Below are 13,999 nucleotides of genomic sequence, written 5' to 3'. Positions count from 1 at the left end.
TGACAGCCGTTGGACTCATTTCATACCCTATAACTGAATATCAGATCCTCTCCTTTCTAATGGGAACATGTCGTTACTGTGGCCCATCTCTATGTATTTTTAAATTGTTAGTGGGGTTTTTCCTAAATTTTGGCAGCCGTTGGACTAACTGCATACACTATAACTGTATAGCAGACCCTCTCCTTTCTAATGGGAATATGTCGTTACTGTGGCACTGCTCTATGTATCTTTAAATCGTTAGTAGGGGTTTTCCTAAATTTTGGCAGCTGTTGGACTCACTGCATACCCTATAACTGTATAGCAGACCCTCTCCTTTCTAATGGGAACATGTCATTACTGTGGCTCAGCTCTATGTGTCTTTAAATTGTTAGCATGGTTTTTCCTAAATTTTGGCAGCCGTTGCACTCACTGCATACCCTATAACTGAATAGCAGACCCTCTCCTTTCTAATGGGAACATGTCGTACTCGTTACTGTGGGCAAGCTGTATGTGTCTTTAAATTGTTAGTGGGGTTTTTCCTAAATTTTGGCAGCCGTTGGACTCACTGCATACCCTATAACTGTATAGCAGACCCTCTCCTTTCTAATGGGAACATGTCGTTACCGTGGCTCAGCACTATGTGTCTTTAAATTGTTAGTAGGGTTGTTCCTAAATTTTGGCAGTCGTTGCACTCACTGCATACCCTATAACTGAATAGCAGACCCTCTCCTTTCTAATGGGAATATGTCGTACTCGTTACTGTGGCCCTGCTCTGTGTGTCTTTAAATTCTTAGTGGGGTTTTTCCTAAAATTGGTCAGCCGTTGGACTCAATGCATACCCTATAACTGAATAGCAGACCCTCTCCTTTCTAATGGGAATATGTCGTACTCGTTACTGTGGCCCTGCTCTGTGTGTCTTTAAATTCTTAGTGGGGTTTTTCCTAAAATTGGTCAGCCGTTGGACTCACTGCATACCCTATAACTGAATAGCAGACCCTCTCCTTTCTAATTTGAATATGTCGTACTCGTTACTGTGACCCAGCTGTATGTGTCTTTAAATTGTTAGTTGGGTTTTTCCTAAATTTTGGCAGTCGTTGCACTCACTGCATACCCTATAACTGAATAGCAGACCCTCTCCTTTCTAATGGGAACATGTCATTACTGTGGCTCAGCTCTATGTGTCTTTAAATTGTTAGCAGGGTTTTTCCTAAATTTTGGCAGCCGTTGCACTCACTGCATACCCTATAACTATATGGAAGACCCTCTCCTTTCTAATGGGAACATGTCGTACTTGTTACTGTGGCCCAGCTCTATGTGTCTTTAAATTGTTAGTGGGGTTTTTCCTAAATTTTGACAGCCGTTGGACTCACTGCATACCCTATAACTGTATAGCAGACCCTCTCCTTTCTAATGGGAACATGTCGTTACTGTGGCCCATCTCTATGTATCTTTAAATCGTTAGTAGGGGTTTTCCTAAATTTTGGCAGCTGTTGGACTCACTGCATACCCTATAACTGTATAGCAGACCCTCTCCCTTCTAATGGGAACATGTCGTACTCGTTACTGTGGCCCAGCTCTATGTGTCTTTAAATTGTTAGTGGGGTTTTTCCTAAATTTTGACAGCCGTTGGACTCATTTCATACCCTATAACGGAATATCAGATCCTCTCCTTTCTAATGGGAACATGTCGTTACTGTGGCCCATCTCTATGTATTTTTAAATTGTTAGTGGGGTTTTTCCTAAATTTTGACAGCCGTTGGACTCATTTCATACCCTATAACTGAATATCAGACCCTCTCCTTTCTAATGGGAACATGTCGTTACTGTGGCCCATCTCTATGTATCTTTAAATCGTTAGTAGGGGTTTTCCTAAATTTTGGCAGCTGTTGGACTCACTGCATACACTATAACTGTATAGCAGACCCTCTCCTTTCTAATGGGAACATGTCGTACTCGTTACTGTGGCCCAGCTCTATGTGTCTTTAAATTGTTGGTGGGGTTTTCCCTAAATTTTGACAGCCGTTGGACTCATTTCATACCCTATAACTGAATATCAGATCCTCTCCTTTCTAATGGGAACATGTCGTTACTGTGGCCCATCTCTATGTATTTTTAAATTGTTAGTGGGGTTTTTCCTAAATTTTGGCAGCCGTTGGACTAACTGCATACACTATAACTGTATAGCAGACCCTCTCCTTTCTAATGGGAATATGTCGTTACTGTGGCCCATCTCTATGTATTTTTAAATTGTTAGTGGGGTTTTTCCTAAATTTTGACAGCCGTTGGACTCATTTCATACCCTATAACTGAATATCAGACCCTCTCCTTTCTAATGGGAACATGTCGTTACTGTGGCCCATCTCTATGTATTTTAAAATTGTTAGTGGGGTTTTTCTTAAATTTTGGCAGCCGTTGGACTAACTGCATACACTATAACTGTATAGCAGACCCTCTCCTTTCTAATGGGAATATGTCGTTACTGTGGCACTGCTCTATGTATCTTTAAATCGTTAGTAGGGGTTTTCCTAAATTTTGGCAGCTGTTGCACTCACTGCATACCCTATAACTGTATAGCAGACCCTCTCCTTTCTAATGGGAACATGTCGTACTCGTTACTGTGGGCAAGCTGTATGTGTCTTTAAATTGTTAGTGGGGCTTTTCCTAAATTTTGGCAGCCGTTGGACTCACTGCATACCCTATAACTGTATGGCAGACCCTCTCCTTTCTAATGGGAACATGTCGTACTCGTTACTGTGGCCCAGCTCTATGTGTCTTTAAATTGTTAGCAGGGTTTTTCCTAAATTTGGTCAGCCGTTGGACTCACTGCATACCCTATAACTGAATAGCAGACCCTCTCCTTTCTAATGGGAACATGTCGTACTCGTTACTGTGGGCAAGCTGTATGTGTCTTTAAATTGTTAGTGGGGTTTTTCTTAAATTTGGTCAGCCATTGGTCTCACTGCATACCCTATAACTGTATAGCAGACACTCTCCTTTCTAATGGGAACATGTCGTACTCGTTACTGTGGGCAAGCTGTATGTGTCTTTAAATTGTTAGTGGGGTTTTTCCTAAATTTTGGCAGCCGTTGGACTCACTGCATACCCTATAACTGTATGGCAGACCCTCTCCTTTCTAATGGGAACATGTCGTACTCGTTACTGTGGCCCAGCTCTATGTGTCTTTAAATTGTTAGTGGGGTTTTTCCTACATTTTGACAACCGTTGGACTCACTGCATACCCTATAACTGTATAGCAGACCCTCTCCTTTCTAATGGGAGCATGTCGTACTCGTTACTGTGGCCCAGCTCTATTTGTCTTTAAATTGTTATTGTTTTTTTTTCTAAAATTTGGTAGCCGTTGGACTCACTGCATACCCTATAACTGTATAGCAGACCCTCGCCTTTCTAATGGGAACATGTCATTACTGTGGCTCACCTCTATGTGTCTTTAAATTGTTAGTAGGGTTGTTCCTAAATTTTGGCAGTCGTTGCACTCACTGCATACCCTATAACTGAATAGCAGACCCTCTCCTTTCTAATGGGAATATGTCGTACTCGTTACTGTGGCCCTGCTCTGTGTGTCTTTAAATTCTTAGTGGGGTTTTTCCTAAATTTGGTCAGCCGTTGGACTCAATGCATACCCTATAACTGAATAGCAGACCCTCTCCTTTCTAATTTGAATATGTCGTACTCGTTACTGTGACCCAGCTGTATGTGTCTTTAAATTGTTAGTTGGGTTTTTCCTAAATTTTGGCAGTCGTTGCACTCACTGCATACCCTATAACTGAATAGCAGACCCTCTCCTTTCTAATGGGAACATGTCATTACTGTGGCTCAGCTCTATGTGTCTTTAAATTGTTAGCAGGGTTTTTCCTAAATTTTGGCAGCCGTTGCACTCACTGCATACCCTATAACTGAATAGCAGACCCTCTCCTTTCTAATGGGAACATGTCGTACTCGTTACTGTGGGCAAGCTGTATGTGTCTTTAAATTGTTAGTGGGGTTTTTCCTAAATTTTGACAGCCGTTGGACTCACTGCATACCCTATAACTGTATAGCAGACCCTCTCCTTTCTAATGGGAACATGTCGTTACTGTGGCCCATCTCTATGTATCTTTAAATCGTTAGTAGGGGTTTTCCTAAATTTTGGCAGCTGTTGGACTCATTTCATACCCTATAACTGAATAGCAGACCCTCTCCTTTCTAATGGGAACATGTCGTTACTGTGGCCCATCTCTATGTATTTTTAAATTGTTAGTGGGGTTTTTCCTAAATTTTGGCAGCCGTTGGACTCACTGCATACCCTATAACTGAATAGCAGACCCTCTCCTTTCTAATGGGAACATGTCGTACTCCTTACTGTGGCCCAGCTCTATGTGTCTTTAAATTGTTAGTGGGGTTTTTCCTAAATTTTGACAGCCGTTGGACTCATTTCATACCCTATAACTGAATATCAGACCCTCTCCTTTCTAATGGGAACATGTCGTACTCCTTACTGTGGCCCAGCTCTATGTGTCTTTAAATTGTTAGTGGGGTTTTTCCTAAATTTTGACAGCCGTTGGACTCATTTCATACCCTATAACTGAATATCAGACCCTCTCCTTTCTAATGGGAACATGTCGTTACTGTGGCCCATCTCTATGTATTTTAAAATTGTTAGTGGGGTTTTTCCTAAATTTTGGCAGCCGTTGGACTCACTGCATACCCTATAACTGTATGGCAGACCCTCTCCTTTCTAATGGGAACATGTCGTACTCGTTACTGTGGCCCAGCTCTATGTGTCTTTAAATTGTTAGTGGGGTTTTTCCTACATTTTGACAACCGTTGGACTCACTGCATACCCTATAACTATATAGCAGACCCTCTCCTTTCTAATGGGAACATGTCGTTACTGTGGCCCATCTCTATGTATTTTTAAATTGTTAGTGGGGTTTTTCCTAAATTTTGGCAGCCATTGGACTAACTGCATACCCTATAACTGTATAGCAGACCCTCTCCTTTCTAATGGGAGCATGTCGTACTCGTTACTGTGGCCCAGCTCTATTTGTCTTTAAATTGTTATTGTTTTTTTTTCTAAAATTTGGTAGCCGTTGGACTCACTGCATACCCTATAACTGTATAGCAGACCCTCGCCTTTCTAATGAGAACATGTCATTACTGTGGCTCACCTCTATGTGTCTTTAAATTGTTAGTGGGGTTTTTCCTAAATTTTGGCAGCCGTTGCACTCACTGCATACCCTATAACTGAATAGCAGACCCTCTCCTTTCTAATGGGAACATGTCGTACTCGTTACTGTGGGCAAGCTGTATGTGTCTTTAAATTGTTAGTGGGGTTTTTCCTAAATTTTAGCAGCCGTTGGACTCACTGCATACCCTATAACTGTATGGCAGACCCTCTCCTTTCTAATGGGAACATGTCGTACTCGTTACTGTGGCCCAGCTCTATGTGTCTTTAAATTGTTAGTGGGGTTTTTCCTAAATTTTGACAGCCGTTGGACTCACTGCATACCCTATAACTGTATAGCAGACCCTCTCCTTTCTAATGGGAACATGTCGTTACTGTGGCCCATCTCTATGTATCTTTAAATCGTTAGTAGGGGTTTTCCTAAATTTTGGCAGCTGTTGGACTCACTGCATACACTATAACTGTATAGCAGACCCTCTCCTTTCTAATGGGAACATGTCGTACTCGTTACTGTGGCCCATCTCTATGTATTTTTAAATTGTTAGTGGGGTTTTTCCTAAATTTTGACAGCCGTTGGACTCATTTCATACCCTATAACTGAATATCAGACCCTCTCCTTTCTAATGAGAATGTTATGTTCTGCTACCAAAGCTAAGGAAAGAGAGGAGATCTGTCCCTACTATAAGACTCAGCTGAATCCCTACGATGTAACAGGGAACCTGATCCTGCGATCAGACCTGCTAAAGTCCTAATCTAGTCTGTACGGAGACCTATAGATTTGGGGAGGGAATCCCTACAAGTACTAAGGACTGGGAGGAATATGGGACACCTCCTAACAGAAATAGCAGCAGAAAGACGAACAAACAAAATAGATAGAACCTAGAGGTCCGTAGACCAAGCAAACTAACAGAGTTAGATACAGAGCACAGGCTAGCTAGAAAGTAGATATACAATGAAGTCCAGCAAAGCCAGAAGGGCGGAGCAGGATTAAATAGGCCAACAAGGTCATGTGACCAGCAAAGGAAAAAAAACCTAACAGCAAGGTTCTAACAGTACCCCCCCTTCTAAGAGGATCCTCCGGATCCCCTAGGACCAGGCTTATCAGGAAATCTCCTGTGAAACGCTCTGATAAGTCTGGACGCGGAAACATCATCTGACCTCACCCAAGAGTTATCCTCGGGTCCGAAACCTTTCCAGGCCACAAGATACTGCAAACTACCTCTATACCGTCTAGAGTCAAGGATGCGAGAAATTTCATATTCCCCGTCCTCCACCACCGGAGGAACAGAGGCAGAGGCGTCACCATCCGACACAACAGCTTTTTTTAACAGAGAGACATGAAAGACCGGATTAATTCTCCAGGAGGTAGGAACCTCCAACCTAACAGCAGATTGGTTGACAACCTGAAGCACCTTAAAGGGCCCTACAAACTTGGGACCCAATTTCTTAGAAGGAATCCTCAACCGCAGATTCCTAGAGGACAACCAAACCATGTCACCAACAGCGAACAAAACCTCCTGTCGTTTCCTATCAAAGTAGTCTTTAGATTTTCTGTTGGCCTCCTGAAGATTACCACGCACATCCGTCCAAACTCTTTCCAAATCACCGGAAAAATTCTCCTCCTCAGGCACGGCAGATCCCAACTTGGAGAACGACCCAAACGACGGATGTCTCCCAGAACAACAAAAAAAAGGCGAACAACCAGCAGAAGAAGATGTATGATTGTTCAGAGCAAATTCGGCAAGTGGCAGAAACTCAGACCACCCCTCTTGATTGTCTGCCACAAAACAACGCAAGAACTGCTCAACATCCTGGTTTTTCCTTTCTGTCTGGCCATTAGATTCAGGATGATATCCGGACGAAAACGACAAATGAATTCCCAACCTGTCACAAAAGGCACGCCAAAAACGAGCCACGAACTGAGGACCCCTATCAGAAACAATGTCAGTAGGAACGCCATGAAGTCTGACAATTTCCTTGACAAAGGCCTTAGCGAGAGTTTTAGCGCAGGGCAGTTTGACGAAGGGAACCAAGTGACACATCTTGCTAAAACGGTCCACGACCACCCAGATGACAGTAAAACCCTCAGAGGGGGGAAGGTCAGTTATAAAGTCCATAGCCAAATGTGTCCAAGGAGCACTGGGGACCTCCAAAGGACAAAGCAACCCCGCAGCAGGAGTATGTGAGGACTTAGATCTAGCACATATAGTACATTGGCGCACCCACTTAATGACTTCCTTCTGCCATCCAGGCCACCAAAAACTGCGACCCACCAGTCTCTTGGTCTCAGAGATTCCGGGATGACCTGCCAACCGAGATTCGTGACACTCAACAAACAAATCTCTCCTAAAGGTCCCAGGCACAAACAACCTCCCATGAGGAGTGTTAGATGGGGCATTCTCCTGAGCTTTAAGAATCTCATCTTCCAAAACGGAGTCTAAAGCAGCTATCACAACACCTTCTTGTAAAATGTTTTCCTCTTTCTCAGCACCGACTATGGGAGAAAAACTGCGAGACAAGGCATCCGCCTTAACATTCTTAGTACCAGGGATGTAAGTAACGGAGAAATTAAACCGCGAGAAAAACAGTGCCCACCTAGCCTGACGGGCATTCAGGCGCTTGGCAGCGTCAAGATATATCAGATTTTTATGATCCGTAAGAACCTGAACGGGAAATTCCGCACCTTCCAAGAAGTGGCGCCAGTGTTCAAATGCGAGTTTAATAGCCAATAATTCCCGATTACCAATATCGTAATTCAATTCAGTCTCCGAAAATTTTTTTGAAAAAAATGCACAGGCTAGCTAGAAAGTAGATATACAATGAAGTCCAGCAAAGCCAGAAGGGCGGAGCAGGATTAAATAGGCCAACAAGGTCATGTGACCAGCAAAGGAAAAAAAACCTAACAGCAAGGTTCTAACAGAGAACATGTCGTTACTGTGGCCCATCTCTATGTATTTTAAAATTGTTAGTGGGGTTTTTCCTAAATTTTGGCAGCCGTTGGACTAACTGCATACACTATAACTGTATAGCAGACCCTCTCCTTTCTAATGGGAATATGTCATTACTGTGGCACTGCTCTATGTATCTTTAAATCGTTAGTAGGGGTTTTCCTAAATTTTGGCAGCTGTTGGACTCACTGCATACCCTATAACTGTATAGCAGACCCTCGCCTTTCTAATGGGAACATGTTATTACTGTGGCTCACCTCTATGTGTCTTTAAATTGTTAGTGGGGTTTTTCCTAAATTTTTGCATCCCCAGCATGGGCATTACCACTATAGGAGACCTGCTCCTTTATAATGGGAACATTTTTTTTACTGAGACCCTCCTCTATGTCTCTTCAAAGACGTATTGGGTTGTGTCAAAATTTTTGGCTGCCTAAATTTTTTCCTAAATTTTGACAGCCGTTGCACTCACTGCTTACTGTGGCCCAGCTGTATGTGTCTTTAAATTGTTATTGGGGGTTTTCCTAAATTTTGGCAGCCATTGGACTCACTGCATACCCTATAACTGTATAGCAGATCCTCTCTTTTCTAATGGGAACATATCGTTACTGTGGCCCACCTCTATGTGTCTTTAAATTGTTAGTGGGGTTTTTCCTAAATTTTTGCATCCCCAGCATGGGCATTACCACTATAGGAGACCTGCTCTTTTATAATGGGAACATTTTTTTTACTGAGACCCTCCTCTATGTCTCTTCAAAGACGTATTGGGTTGTGTCAAAATTTTTGGCTGCCCTTGCAGTCACTGCATACGCAATAGGAGACCTACTCGTTAATAATGGGAACAACAAAGTATAGCCGACTGCTGGCTCTCTAACAATAGCAAGGGTCGACTGCTGGCCCTTTAAGAATAGTAAGGGCCGCCTGATGGCCCTATAAAAATAGGCTTTGTGACTTTCAGAGTCCCTCCATCATAAATGAAACAGGATATGTCTGATGATGTGTCACACACCACATGGCCAGATAAGATTGTAAAATGATAAAATGACATTTCTCGGTGAATGCATTTGTCTTGGTTGAAAGCAATGCAAAAGTGCAAAATCGCATCAAAAACGCTACTTGTGAATATATCCCAAGGTGTGGAGGAGCATTTTTGTTTTTGGTTATTTATTTTGCCTTATACACAAGTCATTACCCTGGAAAGGATGTTACTTAACATATTTACCAGGAAAATCCATTTTGGTTTCGTTTTTGTATGTTTTATTGTGAGTCCGTAAAAGTGGCGTAATACCTCTGACAACATTGACAGCAGTGACCTGGGAGTTAGAAATGCTTCCAGGGGTCTTCCCCATGCTTTTCCCATGTCATTTGAGCACTGTTCCCATCGATTTGGGCAATTTTTAGGCCCTCTGCAGACCGCCGGGGGGAGCCGCCTGAAAAATGCTCGAGTTTCCCATAGACTTACAATGGGCTCGTTACTCGGACTGAGCACTCGAGCATTCCAATTTCCTCTACTCGAACAACGAGTGCCTGAGCATTTTAGTGCTCGCTCATGACTATTGACCAGAAATTATAAAAGTCTTATTGGTAGCAGCTTATCTCTCTATAATGTGAAAGTGTCTTCAGAGATTATGGTGGTTAGTGCCATAAAAAAAATTCTCCATTAAAACCTTAACATTAAAACAAATGTAACTATACATTTGTTTGTAAAAATGACACCACTAGTTTCTCTCAAACCTCATGGTAAATTTTACGTAAAAAATGACTTTTATAACTATCAACCTAAAAAATGTCTGTACTCTAAATGCAAAACATTAAATCTAGAAAACTGGAACTGTTTTATTGCCATAGGAAAAAGGTGAATGCTATAATGTACAGTGCTGCTCACTATTATTGGCACCCATTCATTTTTTTTTTCATAGACTTTACAATAGCTTCAGAAATGGGAATGTACCAAAGTTATATCCTCAGGATTTTTTAATTAATGGTCCAAAGTAATAAAACAAAACATTGTTTTCACCTTCCATGTTTCAGTTTCCAAGAAGAAACAGAATAAACAGCATGTGCAGCAATAAAGTCACCCCTAATTAATACTTGGTTGCACACCCTTTGGCATTGCTGACAACCTCCAAACGTTTCTTGTAGCCATCTATAAGCTTCTTGTACTTCTCAGCTGGAATTTTCTCCCACTCTTCCTTTTGCAGTTTGTTCAAGCTCTTGAATGTTTGCAGGGTTCTTTTTCCCAATGGCAGATTTCAGCTCACCCCAAAGATTTTCAATGAGATTGAGGTCAGGACTCATTGCTGGCCGTTTTGAAACAGTCCATTTTTTTCTTTTCCAACCATTCCTGTGTACTTTTGGATGTGTGCTATGGGTCATTTTCTTGCTGGAGGGCCCATGATCTTAGACTCAAACCTAGTTTTCATACACTAGTTAGGACATTTTGCTCTAAAATCTCATGATAATTCTCTGATTTCATGATTCCTGTGATACGGTCAAGGCCTCCAGTACCAGACGCAGCAAAGCAACCCCACAGCATTATGAATCTTCCATTATGCTTAAGTATTGGTAAGGTGTTCTTTTTGTTTCATCTGTCCAAAGAACATTTTCCCAGAAAGATTGTGGTTTGTCAAGGTACTCTTTGGAAAAGATCTCTCGATCCTTTTTATGTAATTTCTTCAGCAATTATTTCTTCCTTGGCCTTCACCCATAAAGCTCTTCTTGGTTCAGTGTGTGGCGTATGGTACTTGTTGAAACCATGACCCCAGACTGTTCCAGGTTGGCCTTTAGGTTTTTGGATGTTTGACGTGGTGTTCCTCCATTCACACCAACCTTCGAAGACATCTCTTGTTCATTTTCCTCTTTCCCCCACGTCCAGGGAGGTTCTTGACGGTTCCATGCTTGGAAAATGTCTTAACATTGCGCACTGTTGAAACTGGGATACCAAGGTCTTTGGAGATGGCCTTATACCCTTTTGGAAGTCTTGTGTTTGCTAATATTAGCAGTTATGATGTCCTCAGACATCTCCTTTGTCTGTACCATTGAGACAAAGGAACCGGGCCTACCTTGTGACTTTTTAAAACATTGAAGTCATCATTCATTGGCTAATTGATGCCACATGGGCACCGACAATCATAGGTGAATCTCTTTTGTGATTTACCACAGGCGAGTCAAAATGTGTTTTCATACTAAATTAATGTAACGGGTGCCAATACCAGTGACACAGAAAGCTTTAGGCTTTTCTATTTTTCCCTCCCATTGTTTTTTGTTTTAAATTATTGTTTAGCATTTGTTTCTTTGTATTTAACACAAGTGCTCTATACAAAAAAACAGTTTCTCTTGATTCATTTTTAAAGGAGATATTCCACATTGTGTACAAAAACTTCATAGGTGCCTATAACAATGAGCAGGACTGTACATATGAAAAATGGAATTGCAATATTGCTACAGAACAAAATGAAGGTACTTGGCACATAAATTGGCCAATTCATGATAGCCCAACAGCCCAAGACAAGGCGTACCTTATTGTTGGGGACCTAACCTGATTACGACACCTCTTCTGGGCAAAAAGTCTACAATTTATAGGGCAGAAAGGATCCAGTTAATTAAAACAGCCTTAGGCTGATTGGTGTAGGAGTTTTATAACTATCATCTGTTTAACTTATCTAGTGTTTAGTTGACTCTGCTTATGGTCTTATTTAGACGTTAATTTCTTTTCTTGCACATGAAAAACTGACACTTTATCCAGCACATATGCAGCACACTGATTAAAAACTAATATTCATATTGTGTCCATTTTTACCATTTAATATTGCATCCATTTATTTCATACACAAGTAAAAAAAAAGAAACTTGTTCTACCCATGAAACTGTAAAAATTGGACTGCACTCAGAGAACCCACGGATGACATCCATGTGGTGTTTTTGTTTTTTTGTTTTTCTCTACACTCAATGAACCCATTGAGTGAGATTGATCTGTGACTTTGATTAAAAAACTGAAGTCTCCATTTTTTGGAGATCTGCAAAAATACATGTGAGCAGCCCCATAGTCTATAATGAATTTGTGGTTTGTATGAATTAACCGGGACAGATCACATACGTAAAACATGGACATTGGAACGAGGTCTTAGGTTACGTGCACACGGTGCGGATTTGCTGCGGTTTTGAAGCTGCATTTTTATGCAGCATCAAAACCGCAGCGCCAGATGTTACAGCATAGTGGATGGGATTTCTAGAAATCCCATGCCCACTATGCGTTTTTGTGCACCCCACGGAAACTGACATGAGGCGCGTCTTTCCAGATCGAAGCATGTTAATTTCTCTTACGGAAACGCATGCGGATTTTCTCCGTAGACTTGCATTAGATGAGGAAAAAACGCATGTGTAAAAACCGCATGTGTGTTTCAATAGCGTTTCCGCAGCGGAAATGCACACAAAAAATGCTATATGATGATCAATAAAGTTTGTTTAAAAAAAAACTATTCTCTGAAACTCTGCAAATTTCAACATGAAGACATGAAAAACGCATGCATAAAAAACGCATCAAAAAGGGCGTGCGGCAAAACCGCTTGTAAAAACCGCGATTAACCAAATTTGCATATTACGTGCGGAAATGGTGCAGAAATTCTGCAGCATCAAAACCGCAGCAAATCCGCACCGTGTGCACATACCCTCAGATATTGAGCCTACAAGAGTAGTGTGGACAAGTCTGTGCTTTGGCCTAATCAGCATTTCTAGTAATCATGAGAAATCTATCGTTCAGCTTGTTTTGTAATGTAGTCACTAGTAATTATCAGGCAATGCTTTCATGGCCCTATACTTTCATTTCTCCACTAATGTGTCCTCCTGTCATCATTGTCATTTTGACATTCATAATTCTATTTAATAGACATGATCGGCCTGAATTCCTCTGTACATTGGATATAATAAGCTTATTTTGGTAACTGAGAATTTAATTCCATTTTAATATCCTATATCAGATTCCCAATAATGGACACAAATTGAGCCGGTTATTATGTACATTGTAGAGCGGGATTGTGCCAGTTCTTAGAATATGACTATTAACGCCCTCATTTTAGGCCAAAGGGGTTATTACAGAGTCTGCATGTTCTTTGGTGTTGGTGGTCTGTTCGAGGTGAATTATCTTTGGCCTCTACTGTGTCTTGGGAATAAAGTGTTCATCCGTACAGAGGGAGCGGGTTGGACTCATGAGCTGAGGTGCAATACCAGAACAGGCCATAAACAAGAATAACGCTGTTTGTAGAAAAATGCAGACTTTTTTTCTTTTTCTGATCCATTACTCCTTTAATTCCTCAGGCACAGAGACACTATGGCTCCACTCTACTAATCTGCCGATACTCTGTATGGCAACTAGTGATGAGCGAACGTGCTCGTTTATCCTTTAAACGAGCACGCTCTGGTACTCGCCGAGTAGTTTCGGCGTGCTCGGCATTTCAGTAACAGCCGCCGTGGCTTCATGTGTCACATCTGTTAGACAGCTGTGATATATGCAGGGATAGCCTGTGTGCCTCCACTGGTAAAACAATATTTGTAAGGTTTTTTTAATTATAATTCTAGCTATACAGACAGAATCCATAGATATACAGCAAGGTGGCTCAGTGGATAGCACTGCAGCCTTGCAGCACTGGGGTCCTGGGTTCAAATCCCACCAAGGACAACATCTGCAAGGAGTTTGTATGTTCTCCCTGTGTGTGCGTGGGTTTCCTCTGGGTTCTCCGGTTTCCTCCCACACTCCAAAGTCATGCTGATAGGAAATGTACAGTTAGTTCCATATATATTTGGACAGAGACAGTTTTCTTATTTTGGTTCTAGACATTACCACAATTAATTTTAAACAAAACAATTCAGATGCAGTTGAAGTTCAGACTTTCAGC

This window comes from Phyllobates terribilis, unplaced genomic scaffold, assembly GCF_046119375.1.
Source record: "Phyllobates terribilis strain yellow unplaced genomic scaffold, ASM4611937v1 Scaffold_4__5_contigs__length_816908805, whole genome shotgun sequence".
Taxonomy (NCBI): Eukaryota; Metazoa; Chordata; class Amphibia; order Anura; family Dendrobatidae; genus Phyllobates; species Phyllobates terribilis.
Note: the sequence above shows the minus strand (reverse complement) of the source record.